The sequence below is a fragment of the Procambarus clarkii genome, chromosome 59 (assembly GCF_040958095.1).
Source record: "Procambarus clarkii isolate CNS0578487 chromosome 59, FALCON_Pclarkii_2.0, whole genome shotgun sequence".
In the NCBI taxonomy this organism is placed as follows: Eukaryota; Metazoa; Arthropoda; class Malacostraca; order Decapoda; family Cambaridae; genus Procambarus; species Procambarus clarkii.
The window spans coordinates 5,462,674-5,486,447 of NC_091208.1; the positions used below are offsets into that span (position 1 = coordinate 5,462,674).

Sequence of the window (23,774 nt, forward strand, 5' to 3'; positions counted from 1 at the left end):
CAAGGGAGGAATCCCGATCATATGTGGCATTCTTCCAAGAAAGGGAGTGGGAAATGAATGGTTGTCGAGGGCACTTGGTGTCAATTGCCGGCTGGAAAGATATTGCAAATCAAATGCAATATCTTTCATAGACAACTGGGAACACTTCTATGGAAGAAATGAAATGTATGCTCGTGATGGGGTGCATCTATAGAGGGCTGGGGTTGTTGCTGTTGCGAAATCGTTGGAACCAGTGGTTAGAGGTGTTTGTTTGGGTTTAAACTGTTAGTAGATAGTGGTATGGGAATTGATTTAGAGGAAGGAGGTAATAAAAGTATGTGTTTGTGGGAGAAAAGAATTGGCAAAATGATCAGGGAAAGAAAAGGGCCTCAAAATAACAATTCACTTAGGGTATATTACACAAACAGTAGAAGTCTAAGAAATAAAATTAACGAACTAAATGCTCTTGTCTGCACAGAAAAAATAGATATTATTGCATCTACCGAAACGTGGATGAATGTAGAAAATAGAGAACTATTAGCTGAATATCAAATAAATGGATTTAAACTATTTCACGCAGATAGATATATTAGACGAGGAGGGGGAGTAGCCATATATGTTAGGGACAATTTGAAATGTAGTCTCAAAGAGGGAATCAAATCCGAGCCACACACAGAAACTATTTGGATAGAATTAAACGAAAAAGCAAATAATTTTATAATAGGAGTTATATATAGGCCACCAAATTTAGACAGAATGGAAGCAAAGCATCTATGGGATGAAATATCTAGAGCATCTAGATCAAACAGTATTTATGTCATGGGTGACTTTAATTTTAGTGGAATAAACTGGGTGAACAAAACAGGGAATAGTGAAGCCGAAGATTTTCTAGAATTAGTTGACGATTGCTTTCTTACGCAACACATTAAGGAACCAACGCGGGAAAATAATATTTTAGATTTAGTGTTAACTAACAGGGAAACATATTAATGACATCGAAATAGGGAGTGAGCTAGGGAACATAAGAACATAAGAACAAAGGTAACTGCAGAAGGCCTATTGGCCCATAGGAGGCAGCTCCTATCTATAACCACCCAATCCCACTCATATACTTGTCCAACCCGCGCTTGAAACAATCGAAGGACCCCACCTCCACCACGTTACGCGGCAATTGGTTCCACAAATCAACAACCCTGTTACTGAACCAGTATTTACCCAAGTCTTTCCTAAATCTAAATTTATCCAATTTATACCCATTGTTTCGTGTTGATACTTTTAATACCCTATTAATATCCCCTTTGTCCATTCACCCACTTGTAAACCTCTATCATGTCACCCCTAACTCTTCGCCTTTCCAGTGAATGCAACTTAAGCTTTGTTAATCTTTCTTCATATGAAAGATTTCTAATTTGGGGAATTAACTTAGTCATCCTACGCTGGACACGTTCAAGTGAATTTATATCCATTCTATAATATGGTGACCAAAACTGAACTGCACAATCTAAATGGGGCCTAACTAGAGCAAGATATAGCTTGAGAACCACACCAGGTGTCTTGTTACTAACGCTGCTTTTTAGATTTAGTGTTAACTAACAGGGAAACACAAATTAATGACATCGAAATAGGGAGTGAGCTAGGGAACAGTGATCACAAAGAAATCAGATTTAGCATAGAATGGAATAGACCAGTAGGAGAAAATTCTGTTAAAGTGCCAGATTTTCGAAAAGCTGATTTTAATAGCCTAAGAATTTCTTTGGGTCAAATTGATTGGAAAGTCTTGGGTATGGGGTGGGGGCCGGTCTTGGAGCGAGACATGAACCCAGCGATAGGTGACGTAAATGGGGATTTCGATGTGAATTCAATATATAACTTATTTAGGAATATTCTAAAAAAAGCGCAGGAACGTAGTATACCATACAAATTGAATAGATCAAATACTAATGACCCAAAGTGGATAACAAAGAATTTGAAGAACCTTATAGGTAAAAAGAGAGCTTGGTACAAAAGGATTAAAAATGGGGAGGTCACTTTAGAACAGGAATTCGTACAACTGGTTAGAAATGTTAAAAAAGAGATAAGGAAAGCAAAAAGAAACTATGAAGTTCGCATAGCAGGGCAAGCAAAGACAAATCCTAAAGGGTTTTTTCAGTTATATCGTACTAAGACTAGGAAAAGGATAGGTCCATTAAAAACTGAGACAGGTCAAATAACAGATAGTGATGAAGAGATGAGTAGTATTTTTAATAAATATTTTGTATCTGTATTTACTAAAGAGGAACTTAACAATATGCCTTCAGCCGAACAAGTCTATGTGGGTGGGGACGAGGACAGGTTGACGAGTTTAACAGTTACCAGGGAGGATGTTCTTAAACAAATAGTAAAACTCAAACCAAACAAATCCCCAGGGCCGGATGAAGTGTTTGCCAGGGTGCTTAAAGAATGCAAAGAGGAGCTTTGTGACCCACTGTCAACCATATTTAATAAATCAATAGAGTCAGGCAGAGTGCCAGAGTTTTGGAAAGTTGCTAATGTGATGCCAGTTTTTAAGGAAGGAGATAGATCCCTTGCGTCTAACTATCGACCAATTAGCCTAACGTCTATTGTGGGAAAGTTACTCGAATCTATAATAGCAAATAAAATTCGTCTTCATCTTGAAAAACATAAATTAATAATTGAGTCACAACATGGTTTTATAAATGGCCGTTCATGTTTAACAAATTTGTTATCTTTTTATTCTAGCATAGTTGAGGCAGTTGATAGTGGTAAGGATTGTGATGTTCTGTACCTTGACTTTAGCAAAGCTTTTGATACAGTGCCACATGAAAGACTGATTAAAAAGATAGAGGCTCATGGTATTGGGGGTGCTATATTAAACTGGATTAGGGCATGGCTATACCAAAGGAAACAGAGAGTTAGTATAAATGGAGTCAAGTCAGAGTGGGAAAATGTTGTAAGTGGAGTGCCTCAAGGCTCTGTCCTGGGACCTCTGTTGTTTATAATATATATAAATGATTTAGATTCAGGTTTGAGTAGCAACATTTGCAAATTTGCCGATGATACGAAAATCGGTAGGGAAATTAATTCGGAGGAGGACTCACTATCACTTCAAGTTGATCTAGATAGGGTTTTGAAATGGTCAAAGGATTGGCAGATGCAGTTTAATGCTGATAAATGTAAAGTTCTGAGGTTAGGTAATGATGATAAAGGTATCTTGTAGCAGTTACAAGATACGAGCTAGATGGTGTTGAGATTGCGAAGTCGGATTGCGAAAGGGATCTGGGAGTTATGATTAGTAAGAATTTAAAACAAAAGGATCAATGCATAAATGTTCGTAATAAGGCAAATCGGACACTTGGATTTATTAATCGCAACGTTAGTAACAAGACACCTGGTGTGGTTCTCAAGCTATATCTTGCTCTAGTTAGGCCCCATTTAGATTTTGCAGTTCAGTTTTGGTCGCCATATTATAGAATGGATATAAATTCACTTGAACGTGTCCAGCGTAGGATGACTAAGTTAATTCCCCAAATTAGAAATGTTTCATATGAAGAAAGATTAACAAAGCTTAAGTTGCATTCACTGGAAAGGCGAAGATTTAGGGGTGACATGATAGAGGTTTACAAGTGGATGAATGGACATAACAGAACATAAGAACAAAGACAACTGCAGAAGGCCTGTTGGCCCATACGAGGCAGCTCCTATTTATAACCACCCAATCCCACTCATATACATGTCCAACCCATGCTTGAAACAATCGAGGGACCCCACCTCCACAATGTTACGCGGTAATTGGATCCACAAATCAACAACCCTGTTACTGAACCAGTATTTACCAAAGTCTTTACTAAATCTATACTTATCCAATTTATACCCATTGTTTCGTGTTCTGTCTTGTGTTGATACTTTTAATACCCTATAAATATCCTCTTTGTTATGTCCATTCACCCACTTGTAAACCTCTGTCATGTCACCCCAAACTCTTCGCCTTTCCAGTGAATGCAACTTAAGCTTTGTTAATCTTTCTTCATATGAAAGATTTCTAATTTGGGGAATTAATTTAGTCATCCTACGCTGGACACGTTCAAGTGAATTTATATCCATTCTATAATACGGCGACCAAAACTGAACTGCATAATCTAAATGGGGCCTAACCAGAGCAAGATATAGCTTAAGAACCACACCAGGTGTCTTGTTACTAACGCTTCGATTAATAAATCCCAGTGTCCTATTCGCCTTATTACGAACATTCATGCATTGATCCTTTGTTTTAAATTCTTACTAATCATAACTCCCAGATCCCTTTCGCAATTCGACTTCGCAATCTCAACACCATCTAGCTCGTATCTTGTAACTGCTACAAGATACCTTTATCATCATTACCTAACCTCAGAACTTTACATTTATCAGCATTAAACTGCATCTGCCAATCCTTCGATCATTTCAAAACCCTATCTAGATCAACTTGAAGTGAGAGTGAGTCCTCCTCCGAATTAATTTCCCTACCGATTTTCGTATCATCGGCAAATTTGCAAATGTTGCTACTCAAACCTGAATCTAAATCATTTATATATATTATAAACAACAGAGGTCCCAGGACAGAGCCCTGAGGCACCCCACTTACAACATTTTCCCACTCTGATTTGACTCCATTTATACTAACTCTCTGTTTCCTTTGGTATAGCCATGCCCTAATCCAGCTTAAATAGCACCCCCAATACCATGAGACTCTAACTTTTTAATCAGTCTTTCATGTGGCACTGTATCAAAAGCTTTGCTAAAGTCAAGGTACACAACATCACAATCCTTACCACTTGTGGCATACCTCTGAATCTTCTCTTGCTTTGTCTTGTATTTAACTAGGTATGGACTCCATTTAGGAGCTGCCAACTCCAGGATTGGTCATAAGAACATAAGAACAAAGGTAACTGCAGAAGGCCTATTGGCCCATACGAGGCAGCTCCTATCTATAACCACCCAATCCCACTCATATACTTGTCCAACCCGCGCTTGAAACAATCGAGGGACCCCACCTCCACCACGTTACGCGGCAATTGGTTCCACAAATCAACAACCCTGTTACTGAACCAGTATTTTCCCAAGTCTTTCCTAAATCTAAACTTATACAATTTATACCCATTGTTTCGTCTCTCAATCTCATCCTGTATTTGTTGAAATATATCTCTTTTTATTTCCAGGATCAAATTCTCCATCCAAACGTCCCTCTCAACACATTTCCCTATCACCTTCTCTAAAAACCTATCTTTCTCTTCCATGCTACAGCTTGATCTGGTCGCCCTTCTTTATTTTGTCATTGCAATAAACTACCTTAGCAAACAGGCATCCCAGTTACCTTACTCGTTCTGCTACACAATAGGTGAGTGAGTATCCAGGCATCTTTCAATGGCGGTGTAAGGCACATAAGGTTACGGTCGGCATGAGGTCAACTCCCACTGTTCCACTATTTCTCAATGTGGTACAACACTTATTTTCAAATACACTATTTCTACTTCCTACAGCTTTGTGTTTGCCGACTAAGTGTTATTCCTCCCAGAGTTCAGTGTTTGAAGGCAAAGGTCTCCCTTCCATAGCTAAGTATTTGAAAGCTCAGAGCACCTCCTCCCACAGCTCATGTTTACCTCTTTACAGCTTATGTTTATCTCTCAGAATGTTCGGTAATATGTTTATTCTTTGTGTTGTGTGTCTATGTATGTATTAACACGATGTACTAAACGGGGTGAGAATAGCTTGAGCTACCTCATCCCTTTGTGTGCACGTTACCGCAATAAACTTATTTCAATTTCAATTTCAATTTCAATAGCTCTCTCCTACAGCTAAACAACATATTTAACCTTTTAGTTTCCTCTTTATCACGACCTACTAAGCGCTCTATTAATGAGCACCGTTGCCCAATTATTCCATCCTTCCCGGGACTCGAACCCAGATAGTTATCCCGTGTGAAGTGGTAACGTAAGGGCGCTAACTACTTCACCAATTGGTTCTCATAATTTATAACAGTCAGATCAGCACCACTCAGTATAAGATGAAAGTCACTCTAGGTAAGTGTGGAGAGCCGTAAGTGTGGAGAGCCGTAAGTGTGGAGAGCCGTAAATAGTCAGGAACTCATATCTTGGAACAGGAGTGAGCTGAAGGAGTTCAAGGGTTGTCTGAGCGGTGATGGGTTGGCGGCGCTGCCTCCCAGCCTGGAGCAGCTGTCCCTGGCTCTGGTGGATGACGACCAAGCTCGTAACCTCCTGCCACGGCTACACGCTGCTGTCACCTCCCGACTACCTCGGCTGTGGCTCCTTGGTCAGTGTGCCCTGTCATTTGTATATGAGAATACTGTGTGATGATGGTGTTACTGGTGCTGTTATTGTCTCTTACTGTATTGTGTGGTGATGTTACTTACTTACTGTACTGTGTGATGATGCTGTTACTGGTGATGTTACTGACTTACAGTACTGTGTGTTGATGGTACTTCTCTCTATTACAGTACTGTGTGTTGATGGTGCTTCTGTCTATTACAGTACTGTGTGTTCATGGTGCTTCTGTCTATTACAGTACTGTGTGTTGATGGTGCTTCTGTCTATTACAATACTGTGTGTTGATGGTGCTTCTGTCTATTACAGTACTGTGTGTTGATGGTACTTCTCTCTATTACAGTACTGTGTGTTGATGGTGCTTCTGTCTATTACAGTACTGTGTGTTCATGGTGCTTCTGTCTATTACAGTACTGTGTGTTGATGGTGCTTCTGTCTATTACAGTACTGTGTGTTGATGGTGCTTCTGTCTATTACAGTACTGTGTGTTGATGGTGCTTCTGTCTATTACAGTACTGTGTGTTGATGGTACTTCTCTCTATTACAGTACTGTGTGTTGATGGTGCTTCTGTCTATTACAGTACTGTGTGTTCATGGTGCTTCTGTCTATTACAGTACTGTGTGTTCATGGTGCTTCTGTCTATTACAGTACTGTGTGTTCATGGTGCTTCTGTCTATTACAGTACTGTGTGTTGATGGTGCTTCTGTCTATTACAGTACTGTGTGTTGATGGTGCTTCTGTCTATTACAGTACTGTGTGTTCATGGTGCTTCTGTCTATTACAGTACTGTGTGTTGATGGTGCTTCTGTCTATTACAGTACTGTGTGTTGATGGTACTTCTCTCTATTACAGTACTGTGTGTTGATGGTGCTTCTGTCTATTACAGTACTGTGTGTTGATGGTGCTTCTGTCTATTACAGTACTGTGTGTTGATGGTGCTTCTGTCTATTACAGTACTGTGTGTTGATGGTGCTTCTGTCTATTACAGTACTGTGTGTTGATGGTGCTTCTGTCTATTACAGTACTGTGTGTTGATGGTACTTCTCTCTATTACAGTACTGTGTGTTGATGGTGCTTCTGTCTATTACAGTACTGTGTGTTCATGGTGCTTCTGTCTATTACAGTACTGTGTGTTCATGGTGCTTCTGTCTATTACAGTACTGTGTGTTCATGGTGCTTCTGTCTATTACAGTACTGTGTGTTCATGGTGCTTCTGTCTATTACAGTACTGTGTGTTGATGGTGCTTCTGTCTATTACAGTACTGTGTGTTCATGGTGCTTCTGTCTATTACAGTACTGTGTGTTGATGGTGCTTCTGTCTATTACAGTACTGTGTGTTGATGGTGCTTCTGTCTATTACAGTACTGTGTGTTCATGGTGCTTCTGTCTATTACAGTACTGTGTGTTGATGGTGCTTCTGTCTATTACAGTACTGTGTGTTCATGGTGCTTCTGTCTATTACAGTACTGTGTGTTCATGGTGCTTCTGTCTATTACAGTACTGTGTGTTGATGGTGCTTCTGTCTATTACAGTACTGTGTGTTCATGGTGCTTCTGTCTATTACAGTACTGTGTGTTGATGGTGCTTCTGTCTATTACAGTACTGTGTGTTGATGGTGCTTCTGTCTATTACAGTACTGTGTGTTCATGGTGATTCTGTCTATTACAGTACTGTGTGTTCATGGTGATTCTGTCTATTACAGTACTGTGTGTTGATGGTACTTCTCTCTATTACAGTACTGTGTGTTGATGGTGCTTCTGTCTATTACAGTACTGTGTGTTGATGGTACTTCTCTCTATTACAGTACTGTGTGTTGATGGTGCTTCTGTCTATTACAGTACTGTGTGTTCATGGTGATTCTGTCTATTACAGTACTGTGTGTTCATGGTGATTCTGTCTATTACAGTACTGTGTGTTGATGGTGCTTCTGTCTATTACAGTACTGTGTGTTGATGGTACTTCTCTCTATTACAGTACTGTGTGTTGATGGTGCTTCTGTCTATTACAGTACTGTGTGTTCATGGTGATTCTGTCTATTACAATACTGTGTAATGATTATGTTACTGTAAACTATTCTATGAGATGATTGTGTTACTGCCTCTTTCCGTACTGTGTGATGAAGGTGTTACTGCTGATGTTGCTGTCTCCTACTGTACTGTGTGATGATCATGTTACTGTACTGTGTGTGTGATGATGTTGCTGTCTCCTACTGCACTGTGTAATGATCATATTACTGTACTGTGTGTGATGATGTTACTGTATCTTACTGTGCTGTGTGTGTGATGATGTTACTGTATCTTACTGTACTGTGTGATGATGGTGTTACTGTCTCTTACTGTACTGTGTCTTGATGGTGATACTTTAGCTTACTGTGCTGTGGGATGTTGGTGCTTCTGTCTCTTACTGTACTGTGTGATGATTGTTTTTCTTTATCTTACTATACTGTGAGATGATGGTGTTACTTGTGGTGTTACTGTCTCTTACGGATCTGTGTGTTGCTGGTGTTACTGTCTTTCACTGTATTGTGCGTTGATCGTGTTACTGTGCCTTTCTGTACTGTGTGTTGATAGTTTTACTGTCTTTTACTGTACTGTGTAATGATGGTGTTACTGTCTGTTACTGTAAATTTTACTGTGTGATAATGATGTTACCGTCTCGTACTGTACTGAGTGATGATGGTGTTACTGTCTCGTACTGTACTGTGTGTTGATGGTGTTACTGTTTCTTACTGTTCTGTGTGTTGATAGTGTTACTGTCTCGTACTGTTCTGTGTGATAATGATGTTACCGTCTCGTACTGTTCTGTGTGATGATAGTGTTACTGTCTCGTACTGTTCTGTGTGTTGATGGTGTTACTGTCTCGTACTGTTCTGTGTGTTGATAGTGTTACTGTCTCGTACTGTTCTGTGTGTTGATAGTGTTACTGTCTCGTACTGTTCTGTGTGTTGATAGTGTTACTGTCTCGTACTGTTCTGTGTGTTGATAGTGTTACTGTCTCGTACTGTTCTGTGTGTTGATAGTGTTACTGTCTCGTACTGTTCTTTGTGTTGATAGTGTTACTGTCTCGTACTGTTCTGTGTGTTGATGGTGTTACTGTTTCTTACTGTTCTGTGTGTTGATAGTGTTACTGTCTCGTACTGTTCTGTGTGTTGATGGTGTTACTGTTTCTTACTGTTCTGTGTGTTGATAGTGTTACTGTCTCTTACTGTTCTGTGTGTTGATAGTGTTACTGTCTCGTACTGTTCTGTGTGTTGATAGTGTTACTGTCTCGTACTGTTCTGTGTGTTGATGGTGTTACTGTTTCTTACTGTTCTGTGTGTTGATAGTGTTACTGTCTCTTACTGTTCTGTGTGTTGATAGTGTTACTGTCTCGTACTGTTCTGTGTGTTGATAGTGTTACTGTCTCGTACTGTTCTGTGTGTTGATGGTGTTACTGTCTCGTACTGTTCTGTGTGTTGATAGTGTTACTGTCTCTTACTGTTCTGTGTGTTGATAGTGTTACTGTCTCTTACTGTTCTGTGTGTTGATAGTGTTACTGTCTCGTACTGTTCTGTGTGTTGATAGTGTTACTGTCTCGTACTGTTCTGTGTGTTGATAGTGTTACTGTCTCGTACTGTTCTGTGTGTTGATAGTGTTACTGTCTCGTACTGTTCTGTGTGTTGATAGTGTTACTGTCTCGTACTGTTCTGTGTGTTGATAGTGTTACTGTCTCTTACTGTTCTGTGTGTTGATGGTGTTACTGTCTCTTACTGTTCTGTGTGTTGATAGTGTTACTGTCTCGTACTGTTCTGTGTGTTGATAGTGTTACTGTCTCTTACTGTTCTGTGTGTTGATAGTGTTACTGTCTCTTACTGTTCTGTGTGTTGATAGTGTTACTGTCTCGTACTGTTCTGTGTGTTGATGGTGTTACTGTCTCTTACTGTTCTGTGTGTTGATAGTGTTACTGTCTCTTACTGTTCTGTGTGTTGATGGTGTTACTGTCTCTTACTGTTCTGTGTGTTGATAGTGTTACTGTCTCGTACTGTTCTGTGTGTTGATAGTGTTACTGTCTCTTACTGTTCTGTGTGTTGATAGTGTTACTGTCTCTTACTGTTCTGTGTGTTGATAGTGTTACTGTCTCGTACTGTTCTGTGTGTTGATGGTGTTACTGTCTCTTACTGTTCTGTGTGTTGATAGTGTTACTGTCTCGTACTGTTCTGTGTGTTGATGGTGTTACTGTTTCTTACTGTTCTGTGTGTTGATGGTGTTACTGTCTCGTACTGTTCTGTGTGTTGATGGTGTTACTGTCTCGTACTGTTCTGTGTGGTGATAGTGTTACTGTCTCGTACTGTACTGTGTGTTGATGGTGTTACTGTTTCTTACTGTTCTGTGTGTTGATAGTGTTACTGTCTCGTACTGTTCTGTGTGTTGATGGTGTTACTGTCTCTTACTGTTCTGTGTGTTGATAGTGTTACTGTCTCTTACTGTTCTGTGTGTTGATAGTGTTACTGTCTCTTACTGTTCTGTGTGTTGATAGTGTTACTGTCTCTTACTGTTCTGTGTGATGATGGTGTTACTGTCTCTTACTGTACTGTGTGTTGATAGTGTTACTGTCTCGTACTGTACTGTGTGTTGATAGTGTTACTGTCTCTTACTGTTCTGTGTATTGATAGTGTTACTGTCTCGTACTGTTCTGTGTGTTGATAGTGTTACTGTCTCGTACTGTACTGTGTGTTGATGGTGTTACTGTTTCTTACTGTTCTGTGTGTTGATAGTGTTACTGTCTCTTACTGTTCTGTGTGTTGATAGTGTTACTGTCTCGTACTGTTCTGTGTGTTGATAGTGTTACTGTCTCTTACTGTTCTGTGTGTTGATAGTGTTACTGTCTCGTACTGTTCTGTGTGTTGATAGTGTTACTGTCTCGTACTGTACTGTGTGTTGATGGTGTTACTGTCTCGTACTGTACTGTGTGTTGATAGTGTTACTGTCTCGTACTGTTCTGTGTGTTGATAGTGTTACTGTCTCGTACTGTACTGTGTGTTGATGGTGTTACTGTCTCGTACTGTTCTGTGTGTTGATAGTGTTACTGTCTCGTACTGTTCTGTGTGTTGATGGTGTTACTGTCTCGTACTGTACTGTGTGTTGATAGTGTTACTGTCTCGTACTGTTCTGTGTGTTGATAGTGTTACTGTCTCGTACTGTACTGTGTGTTGATAGTGTTACTGTCTCTTACTGTTCTGTGTGTTGATAGTGTTACTGTCTCGTACTGTTCTGTGTGTTGATAGTGTTACTGTCTCGTACTGTTCTGTGTGTTGATGGTGTTACTGTCTCGTACTGTTCTGTGTGTTGATAGTGTTACTGTCTCGTACTGTTCTGTGTGTTGATAGTGTTACTGTCTCGTACTGTTCTGTGTGTTGATGGTGTTACTGTTTCTTACTGTTCTGTGTGATGATGGTGTTACTGTTTCTTACTGTTCTGTGTGTTGATAGTGTTACTGTCTCGTACTGTTCTGTGTGTTGATAGTGTTACTGTCTCGTACTGTACTGTGTGTTGATAGTGTTACTGTCTCGTACTGTACTGTGTGTTGATGGTGTTACTGTCTCGTACTGTTCTGTGTGTTGATGGTGTTACTGTCTCGTACTGTTCTGTGTGTTGATAGTGTTACTGTCTCGTACTGTTCTGTGTGTTGATAGTGTTACTGTCTCTTACTGTTCTGTGTGTTGATGGTGTTACTGTCTCGTACTGTTCTGTGTGTTGATAGTGTTACTGTCTCGTACTGTTCTGTGTGTTGATAGTGTTACTGTCTCGTACTGTTCTGTGTGTTGATAGTGTTACTGTCTCGTACTGTTCTGTGTGTTGATAGTGTTACTGTCTCGTACTGTTCTGTGTGTTGATAGTGTTACTGTCTCGTACTGTACTGTGTGTTGATGGTGTTACTGTCTCGTACTGTTCTGTGTGTTGATAGTGTTACTGTCTCGTACTGTTCTGTGTGTTGATAGTGTTACTGTCTCGTACTGTTCTGTGTGTTGATAGTGTTACTGTCTCGTACTGTACTGTGTGTTGATGGTGTTACTGTCTCGTACTGTTCTGTGTGTTGATGGTGTTACTGTCTCGTACTGTTCTGTGTGTTGATAGTGTTACTGTCTCGTACTGTTCTGTGTGTTGATGGTGTTACTGTCTCGTACTGTTCTGTGTGTTGATGGTGTTACTGTCTCGTACTGTTCTGTGTGTTGATAGTGTTACTGTCTCGTACTGTTCTGTGTGTTGATAGTGTTACTGTCTCGTACTGTTCTGTGTGTTGATAGTGTTACTGTCTCGTACTGTTCTGTGTGTTGATAGTGTTACTGTCTCGTACTGTTCTGTGTGTTGATAGTGTTACTGTCTCGTACTGTACTGTGTGTTGATGGTGTTACTGTCTCGTACTGTACTGTGTGTTGATGGTGTTACTGTCTCGTACTGTACTGTGTGTTGATGGTGTTACTGTCTCGTACTGTACTGTGTGTTGATAGTGTTACTGTCTCGTACTGTTCTGTGTGTTGATAGTGTTACTGTCTCGTACTGTTCTGTGTGTTGATGGTGTTACTGTCTCGTACTGTTCTGTGTGTTGATAGTGTTACTGTCTCTTACTGTTCTGTGTGTTGATAGTGTTACTGTCTCGTACTGTACTGTGTGTTGATGGTGTTACTGTCTCGTACTGTACTGTGTGTTGATGGTGTTACTGTCTCGTACTGTACTGTGTGTTGATGGTGTTACTGTCTCGTACTGTACTGTGTGTTGATAGTGTTACTGTCTCGTACTGTTCTGTGTGTTGATAGTGTTACTGTCTCGTACTGTTCTGTGTGTTGATGGTGTTACTGTCTCGTACTGTACTGTGTGTTGATGGTGTTACTGTCTCGTACTGTACTGTGTGTTGATAGTGTTACTGTCTCGTACTGTTCTGTGTGTTGATAGTGTTACTGTCTCGTACTGTACTGTGTGTTGATGGTGTTACTGTCTCGTACTGTACTGTGTGTTGATGGTGTTACTGTCTCGTACTGTACTGTGTGTTGATGGTGTTACTGTCTCGTACTGTACTGTGTGTTGATGGTGTTACTGTCTCGTACTGTACTGTGTGTTGATGGTGTTACTGTCTCGTACTGTACTGTGTGTTGATAGTGTTACTGTCTCGTACTGTACTGTGTGTTGATGGTGTTACTGTCTCGTACTGTACTGTGTGTTGATAGTGTTACTGTCTCGTACTGTACTGAGTGATGATAGTGTTACTGTCTCGTACTGTTCTGTGTGTTGATAGTGTTACTGTCTCGTACTGTACTGTGTGTTGATAGTGTTACTGTCTCGTACTGTTCTGTGTGTTGATAGTGTTACTGTCTCGTACTGTTCTGTGTGATGATAGTGTTACTGTCTCGTACTGTTCTGTGTGTTGATAGTGTTACTGTCTCGTACTGTACTGTGTGATGATAGTGTTACTGTCTCGTACTGTACTGTGTGTTGATAGTGTTACTGTCTCGTACTGTTCTGTGTGTTGATAGTGTTACTGTCTCGTACTGTTCTGTGTGATGATAGTGTTACTGTCTCGTACTGTACTGTGTGTTGATAGTGTTACTGTCTCGTACTGTTCTGTGTGTTGATAGTGTTACTGTCTCGTACTGTTCTGTGTGATGATAGTGTTACTGTCTCGTACTGTTCTGTGTGTTGATAGTGTTACTGTCTCGTACTGTACTGTGTGATGATAGTGTTACTGTCTCGTACTGTACTGTGTGTTGATAGTGTTACTGTCTCGTACTGTTCTGTGTGTTGATAGTGTTACTGTCTCGTACTGTTCTGTGTGATGATAGTGTTACTGTCTCGTACTGTACTGTGTGTTGATAGTGTTACTGTCTCGTACTGTTCTGTGTGTTGATAGTGTTACTGTCTCGTACTGTTCTGTGTGTTGATAGTGTTACTGTCTCGTACTGTACTGTGTGTTGATGGTGTTACTGTCTCGTACTGTACTGTGTGTTGATAGTGTTACTGTCTCTTACTGTTCTGTGTGTTGATGGTGTTACTGTCTCTTACTGTTCTGTGTGTTGATAGTGTTACTGTCTCTTACTGTACTGTGTGTTGATAGTGTTACTGTCTCGTACTGTACTGAGTGATGATGGTGTTACTGTCTCTTACTGTACTGTGTGTTGATAGTGTTACTGTCTCGTACTGTTCTGTGTGTTGATAGTGTTACTGTCTCGTACTGTTCTGTGTGTTGATAGTGTTACTGTCTCGTACTGTTCTGTGTGTTGATAGTGTTACTGTCTCGTACTGTTCTGTGTGTTGATAGTGTTACTGTCTCGTACTGTTCTGTGTGTTGATAGTGTTACTGTCTCGTACTGTACTGTGTGTTGATAGTGTTACTGTCTCGTACTGTTCTGTGTGTTGATAGTGTTACTGTCTCGTACTGTACTGTGTGTTGATAGTGTTACTGTCTCGTACTGTACTGTGTGTTGATAGTGTTACTGTCTCGTACTGTACTGTGTGTTGATAGTGTTACTGTCTCGTACTGTTCTGTGTGTTGATAGTGTTACTGTCTCGTACTGTACTGTGTGTTGATAGTGTTACTGTCTCGTACTGTACTGTGTGTTGATAGTGTTACTGTCTCGTACTGTTCTGTGTGTTGATGGTGTTACTGTCTCGTACTGTTCTGTGTGTTGATGGTGTTACTGTCTCGTACTGTTCTGTGTGTTGATGGTGTTACTGTCTCGTACTGTACTGTGTGTTGATAGTGTTACTGTCTCGTACTGTTCTGTGTGTTGATAGTGTTACAGTCTCTTACTGTACTGTGTGTTGATGGTGTTACTGTCTCGTACTGTACTGTGTGTTGATAGTGTTACAGTAATATCACTTAGATCAGTGGCTTAGGGCAGATGGAATGCCACGAACATATAAACAAAAAAAGAGAAAACAAATTAAAATAAAACTGCTATGTTGACTTCTTCACGGTGTGGGAAATGCAGGATAAAACATATAAAAATGAAAAATTTGAATACTTTAATATAAAAAAATTAATTAAAAAATCACAAACTGAAAATAGTTCCTAAAAAACTTGATTTACTTACAGTGTGCAAAACAATCAAACAGACAATTTAACGTTGTGGCAGAGAACATGAAATAAATAGTGCTGAAAATATTGTATGCCAGGCTTCATAGATATACCACTACGCAAGGTAGTGTGAGGGTAGGTCCAGCAGGTAGAGTACGAGAATGTATTCTGCTGGTGGTGAGAGAGAGAGAGAGAGAGAGAAGATTAAGCCACCCAAAGCGTGGCTTGGGCATGAATAGCCCATAAGTGGTGGCCCTTTTGAGCCATTTCCAGTATCAATAGATGATACTGGAGATCTGTGGAGGTGCGACTGCACCCTGCGTGACGGGAGATGTCTCCTGTGTGCTGGTGGTGGTTGGCCGGTTTCTATTTATATGAGATTTGACCAATGTAGGTGGCGCTGGTGTGGCAGAGACAAACTAGCAGAGTGCTTGTTCCCGGGTGGTGACGTGAGCTTGTCGCCACAAGGAGTGCTGGGAGTCACGGGTACTGGAGAGCAGGGAAGGGAGGGGGGGGAGTAGACTGCTGTCTTGACGTCTGAGCACTAGTTTTTGTTCTTGCTGCAAATTCTTGAATATACAGCTAGAATATGAGTGGTAGAATAGGTGATGATGGAACAGGCCTAATCTCCTTCCAAGGGAGATTACCGTGAATAATAGTGTTACTAGTGGTACTGTCTCTAACAGTACTGTGCGGTGATGGAGTTACTGTCTCTTACTGTACTGTGTGATGATGGTCTTACTGTACTGTGTGATGATGGTCTTACTGTCTTTTACTATATTATGTGACGATGGTCGTGTTACTGTCTCTTACTGTTCTATATGTTGATAGTGTTACTAGTGGTGTTACTGTCTCTAACAGTACTGTATGATGATGTTGTTACTGTCTCTTACTGTTCTGTGTGTTGATAGTGTTACTGTCTCTTACTGTTCTGTGTGTTGATAGTGTTACTGTCTCTTACTGATCTGTGTGTTGATAGTGTTACTGTCTCTTACTGTTCTGTGTGTTGATAGTGTTACTGTCTCTTACTGATCTGTGTGTTGATAGTGTTACTGTCTCTTACTGTTCTGTGTGTTGATAGTGTTACTGTCTCTTACTGTTCTGTGTGTTGATAGTGTTACTGTCTCTTACTACATTTCGTGATGATGGTGTTACTGTCTCTTACTGTAATGTGTGACGATGGTGTTACAATATCTTAGTGAACTGAGTGATGATGGTGTTACTGTTTTGGTGTTGTCTTGAATATGATTATTATAAGTTTTATTGATGCTATAAGGAGACATCGAGTAATAAGCTATTGATATAATATCTCTTCTTGAAGATATTGAACTACTAACTGATTCACATTAGCCCAATCATCCTCTGCAATGAGTTTACTGGGTCTGAACTTATGGTACAATATTTGGTTATCGCTAAATGTGAAATCCGGGGATGGCATCGGCCTTAATCTGCGCTTGGAAAAATAAAGGGGTCAAAGAAACGACAAATTGTTTTAACTTACGGAACTCCATCCGGTTGAGATTCGGTGGGAGGCCTCGCACGTCTCGAGGGACAGCTGTTGCTACTTGTGGTGGTTGAGCGGCTTGAGCACGGGTAGTCACTAGAACAGGCGGGGAGATGTCTGCTGGTTCCTCTGTCACAGTTACCCTCTTCTTCTGCTGCATAGACCATGACAGGATCTTCTTCCGTGGCCGAGTCACATACCTGGGGTTTGTCACAGATAATCAAGTTGGCGGAGTCTTGCTGGTTGGCCAAGTCGCTGCCTAGAAGAAGTTGAATTCCTGGCATGGGGAAAGGTTTTTCCCGAATGGCGACTTGGGCTGCTCCACTAATGAATTGACACTCCAGGTAGACTGTGGCGAGCGGGTATGGTGTGGTTGCAGTGAGGCCAGTGATCAGGACGGTTTCTTCAGTGTAGGTGACTTGAGGTGCAGTGGCTTTCAGTAGAATACTCTGATGCAGCGAAGCTGTGTCCCTCAAGATGCGTATTGGGCTCGTTCCATCAGAATCTCTACCGTTTTCAGAGACGGTTCCTGAATACACATGTCTGTCAAATAAAGTAAGATCAGTAATTGGAACATTTACATGTAACACAGGCTTAGTAGGCTTAGAAGGTTGAGGTTTAGGCTATTTAGGATTAGGTGATTCAGTGTCCGAAGTAGACACCTGCCACTTTATCTCCCGCTCTCTGGGGACAGAAAGTATACTAGTGAGTTCCGAGAGGTGCTGCGAGATCCTTATGTTTTGGGGCTGGTGTACACAGGGGTTATAAGTGCTGACTTCATCACGAGGGAAAGTGAGTATAGAGCCGACAGCAAGGATACTGTAAAAAGAGCAGTGAAAGAGTGTCATTAGTACAGCTCGAGGAGAAGGCAAAGAACCAGCAACAGTTGAGAGAGCAATGAGTAGGCCTGATCGTATGAAAAGGGATGGGAACTATCAGGGAAAAGTGCCAAGCCATAAGGATTTGGGCTGGGACGGGGGAAGGAATGGTGCCCAACAACGTGGACGGTCGGGGATTGGACCGTCCGGTCCAAGTGAAAAGCGATAATGAATTAAGCTCACGTTCGAGCAGGAGTGGGCGTAGTATCAAGCTTGAGATTTTGAAGCGTAAATATAAAGCCCAAGCCCGACTTGAGGAACATGAAGCATAACAAAAAGATGCTGAACATGATGCCCAATACGAGGAAGCTGAATGTGAAGCCCAACGCAAGGATGCTGAACGTGAAGCCCGACGCAAGGATGCTGAACGTGAAGTCCGACGCAAGGAAGCTAAACGTGAAGTCCGACGCAAGGATGCTGAACGTGAAGCCCGACGCAAGGAAGCTGAACTTGATGCCGGGCGCTAGGAAGCTGAACATGACGCCCAAGTCGACGCAAGGAGCTGAATGTGAAGCCTAAGCCCGACGTGAGGAGCCTGAAGCTCAAGCCCGGATCCAACTCCTAAAGGAAGAGAATAGGAAAGAGACTGAAGGGAATATCGCACTGGAAGAGAAGAGAATTGAACGCGAACAAATGGAACCCAGAAGATAATGCCAAGCCCACCCACAAGAGCCACTCATCAAGGAAAGAGACATCCCGATATTCGTGCCACAGAAATACGAGGACTTCTTTGAGCAGTTTGAGAAGGTGGCCACGGTGAAGGGATGTCCCGAAGATGAATGGGCCCAGTTCATCCAAGGTAAACTGATGGGTGAGGCCAGAGCATGTTAGCTAGCATGTTAACATATAACATGCTAGCAGTGGACGAATGTATGGATTATGAAGCCGTTAAGAAGGCAATGCTGAGATCGTTCCAGCTCATCCCGGAAGCTTACAGAAGTTCAGTTCAGTTCCGAGGAGCTAGAACTAGAACTCCGGGGAGAACGTTTGCCGAGACAGCCCGAGAACTAGACCAAAAGTTCCATAGGTGATTGAAGGCTTTGTGAACGGAAACGTTTGGGGATCTCAAGCAGTTGATTTTGCTAGAAAAAATCATGGAATTGACATACCCCGACGCGAGGCTACGAATCCAGGCAGCTGGAATTAAAAATTTAAGAGAGGCAGCTGATAGAGCGGATATGTTGGCATAGGCATTACCATGCACACAAGGAATCCTCATGGCAGTATAACAGCAGTATGCCCGACCAGCTCCAGTAAACCCGAAAAAGCAAGGCTTCTTTAAATCACAGCAGCAGCAGAACAGAAACGAGTTTCAGACAACAGTAGAGGGAGAGCAACCTTGAGAAAAAAGTCGGGAAGCTTGGTGGGGAAAATTCAAATCCTAGCGTGAGCAATTTTAACAGAAGTTATGGAGGAAATAGAAATTACAATGCTGGATCGTACAAGTCGACTACTTGGTCTACAGGAAGAAGGAATACCTTGTGTATGACCTGCTATAATTGTGGATCCTTGTAATTATGCCATTCCTTGTCGGCAATGTAATTACTCATAATACCTGCCATTGCTTTCTTCTGCTTTTCCCTACCAACACACCGTACTTCTTGCTCTGCCATTCGCCCATTTGTGGAACAAACAGTTACCATGACGTGCTCCTGCACCTTTCCTCTGGCATCGTCTCTAATCCCTTACATCCATTCGTTCTCTCGTCAGTAGCTACATTCACATTAGCTCTTCTGACAACACCTAGAATCTCCTGTTTGTGAACTTATTACCACTAATTTGTTTCTCTTCCCACCCCTGGCGTGCATAAACTCATGAGTCCTCTGCTCGGTCCTACGCCACTCGGGTTTGGTTTTCGACATTCCCGTCAGCGTGGTCCTACTACTGCCACTACCTCCTGTGCACTGGGATTACGCCTGGCACTCCTTTGGCTTCCTTGGAAGGATAGTCATTCCACACACACATCATTCCCAAGAACCACCTGTACATCGTCTATGGGAAGGCTCAGGCAGACGCCCACAGTCCTCTTCCTCTCGAAATAGTCGCATCTCATTATAAACTCGAAAAGCAGCAAATGTCTCTTTGCACCAAGAGACTGTGCACTCTAACTGCCCCTACGGGTCGTATGTTGCTCTCATTTGTCAACAACGGGGACTCCACCATGAGGCTCTGGTTAGCCCCATATCTCTCAAGATGCGCACTTTGGATGGTGATAGGTCACCAACTACCACAGTTCCTTCGCTCACGAAGGGGTGGGGAACTGTTACTATATTACCAAGGTTTCCCTGCGTCCCTGACGCCCTTGGGATCACACTAGGCTTCGTAGCCTCCGCCATTGCCAGCCCCACCGTTTTCACTGGCTGGTCACACTCCCTGGCATAATAACCACTCTTGCCACATCATAACATACACCTACCTCCTTGTGCAGAAACTCCATTCGAAACCGCTTTTGGCTCATCCTGTACCATGACTTTGCGTTTCTCTTCAGACAATTCCCGTGCTCAACTACATCATCACTCGTGAAGGGACGTCGGTCCGAGTCGGCTTCGATAGGCTCCTGACGTGTCTTTGACACATCTGCGGCTGCATTAGGCTCCCTCACCTTCACAACTGCGAAACTCATGGATATTTTTGGTTTGTCGCACTCGTAGGGTGGGTAAGGTTAGGTTAGAGACGAAGAAACTGAGGTCTCGTACATGCCAGCCAGAGTGGTGGGACTGAGTCCGGTTGCATATAGTATTGTTAAGCTGTTAAACGTGACACTCTAGATTCATGTAACGTAACATCATATTATATGCATTAGTGAGTAAGTTTATTGAATAAATGTATTTAGCTGTACGCATGTCTTTCTGTCATTCCCTTCCTGAGTACTGCCCTGGTATTTTGCTCTGCTGTTAATTATTGCTATTTGTTATTAATTGGGTTGGCTCAGGATATCAAGATCCCATAGCCTGTTAACACTAAATACTAAATTTGGTGTGAGAACCCATTACTCTATCCCCTAGATTGCTTAAGCAGTTGGAGAGGTTAACGACCAAGTGACGGAAGTATCTGTATGCTCGTTTGGATCAAGTGTTGTCCAGAACCTAACATCTGGCATATCCACCAGGGGGCCATTGCAGTTGCAAACTCCGCCATTTGACCTCTTGCAGAGTGGGCACTACCGGTGTTGGTGCTGTTGCATGCAGTTGCAGGTCGTTGTAGTGTGAAAATAATACTCCTCACAGTCTTGTGGACTATTACAGAGGTGCGAGTAGCAGCAAGAGTGACCCCGGCAGCGTTGGTGCCCTTACCCAGGCCGCAGCAAGTGACCCCAGCAGCGCCGGGCACCAGGGGAGTGTGGCTGGAGCTGAGTGATGTGAGCGACGCTGGTGTGAGCCGCGCTTGTCATGTGGCCAGCCTGTTACAGCCTCCTGGCGGGTCAGTCCTCTCTTGGTTTCTTATATAACTAGCCAGGCCCCGTGGTGTAGTGGTAAGACACTCGCCCTGCGCTTCATGAGTAATTTGGCCTGGGTTCGTATTCTAGCCGGGGAGGATTGGCTAGGCGCCAATCCTTAACTGTGCGCCTCTGTTCATCTAGCAGTGAATGGGTACATGGTTGTTAAACAATTTGGTAGGTTGTATTCCAGGGAAAATTAGCGTTAAGGACCTACCCGAAACGCAATGTGTGCTAGTGGTTTTACATGAATGTAAGATCTTTTGTATATATATATATTATATATATATATATATATATATATATATATATATATATATATATATATATATATATATATATATATATATAAGCCTATACTTGCATAAACCACAAGTGAAGATTAACTTGAAGATTAACTTTGGACAACAAGTGTTGTCCAAAGATATATATATATATATATGCATCCAATCAAACTACATATATTAGTAATGATAATTTAGAGGCCTTATCTTATTGTACAGTAGGCCTAGTCCAACAGGTATAATCAAGGATGCAGATACCAAATAATCCTCGTAGTTGAGAGACTAGCATCCACCACCCATGTACTGATGTACCAAGATTAATTCTTGCTTCCTCTTCTATACCTATTAAAAGAACACTTGCTGTAAAGCAGGAATCCTATATATGACAGCTATATCAGAGAAAATACTGTATATTATATGATAAGAACCAAGGAACGATTACCTGGGTTGAGTCGTTGTCTCTCGCGCTAACCGGTTCGCCCTATATCTACCTAACATTAACTGGCTAGAAAATGACTAGATAAGAAAATGGGTTTTGGTAATACACTTCCCTTGTTTAGATGTTGACTGCGTGTTGATGATGGAAGAAGCACTAATCTGATCTCCAAAACACTTCGTCCAAGGGAGAATTATAGGAGCTGAACTCGCTCCAGTGACTCGGTCTTAAACAATGGCTGACCTCTCGCTACCACTGAGGCCCTGGCTCTTTGTCCAGATGTCAATAAGTTGTAGAAAGTTCACATTTACTCTATATTAATACTGATAATTAAGTTAATTCAAATGAGCTGTTTTTATGATGTTAAAAGTCTAAAGACTGCTGCTTTAAGAATAATTCCCAATAGAATAGCTGGCATATTTATAGCACAATGTGGCAATGATATCCTGTTTTCTATTGACGGAAATTTCCACTACAGGCAACATTTTCTATGGGTTAACTTGTGTATACAACAGCAGCAATATTATCTGCATATTGTATTTAATATTAGTAAATGGTGTCTGGTTTTCCGACATAATTCCCTGGGGGGCCATTCAAACTACAGTATTAAACTACCTATATTAGTATTGATAATTTAGAGGTCTTATCTTATTGTACAGTAGGCCTAGTCCACCAGGTATAATCAAGGATGAAGACACCAAATAATCCTCGTAGTTGAGAGACTAGCATCCACCACCTATGTACTGATGTACCAAGATAAATTCTTGCTTTTTTCTTCTATTCCTGTTAAAAGAACACTTGCTGTAAAACAGGAATCCTATATATGACAGCTATATCAGAGAAAATACTGTATATTATATGATAAGGACCAATGAATGATTACCTGCGTTGAGTTGTTGTCTCTCGTGCTAACTGGTTTGCCCTATATCTACTTAAAATTAACTGGCCAGAAAATGACTAGATAAGAAAATGGGTTTCATTAATACACTTCCCTTGTTTAGATGTTGACTGTGGGAAAACTTGACTCATGAAATTCATTTAAATTGATGCTAATTCGATAGCTACAAAGGACCACCACTTTTTAAAAGAAAAGTGGAAACTGGGTAGAGCAAGTGGTTTACTATTAAATCCATGAACTAGTGTCCTATGGATATTATTGATAATTATTATCTTGAATATATATTGACTGTAATTTATGAATCAAATCTTCTCACCCAAAATGGGGGGGTTAAATGTCAAAAGACTATTGCATCCCTGACATCATTTCAGTGTGGTTCGATCACTGAAGTTAATGATATAATTAATTGCAAAATTGTACAATGATAATTAGAGGTGAATGGGCCTCAAGATACTACAATAGCCTAACATTACTACCAATGGTTAGTAACATGAATATATTGAGTAATGGTTAGACAAGAAATTTATTCTCATATGAAGTTTGTGAGGCTATCAAATTGTACTTGATTTCCTAAATCATGTAAATGAAATATCCTTAAATAATTGTTAGTTATCAACCAATACGTAATGAAATAAACTGAATTGAACTTGTTTAGCTGTGACAGCAAACGGAGATGCAGAGTCATGATGGCGTCGTCTGGTGCTTGCTAGATACGTGAGCCCAGAGCGTGGCGTGGGAAATGATGAGACTACGGCCGCTTCAACACGGGCTGAAATTCCAATTAAATGTACAAATTGCCTACACCAGGTAGATTGTGTCATCACTATTCATTAGGAGGGACATAAAAAATTCCTTACAGACGTACTTGTTGTTTGGGGAGGTCTTGTGGTGTAACGATGGACAGTGTATTATAAAATTAAAAGAGCTCGATTAATAATATAAGAACACTTAACCTGCTTGTTGTCCACTGATGCAATCCTTAGGTTGCTTGCT

The 23,774-nt window shown here is 41.3% G+C and overlaps 1 protein-coding gene across 1 annotated transcript in view; it reads left to right on the forward strand.

Moving 5' to 3' along the window:
* Positions 1–6,094: 6,094 nt before the first annotated feature.
* The window catches only part of LOC123752340 (WD repeat-containing protein 87-like), a 112,153-nt gene continuing 94,473 nt past the window's right edge, over positions 6,095–23,774 (forward strand). Inside the window, exons 1-2 of the mRNA XM_069306854.1 lie at positions 6,095–6,285; positions 20,973–21,147. The gene's annotated coding sequence lies outside the window, so the exon portion shown is untranslated. The remainder of the gene's footprint in view (positions 6,286–20,972; positions 21,148–23,774) is intronic.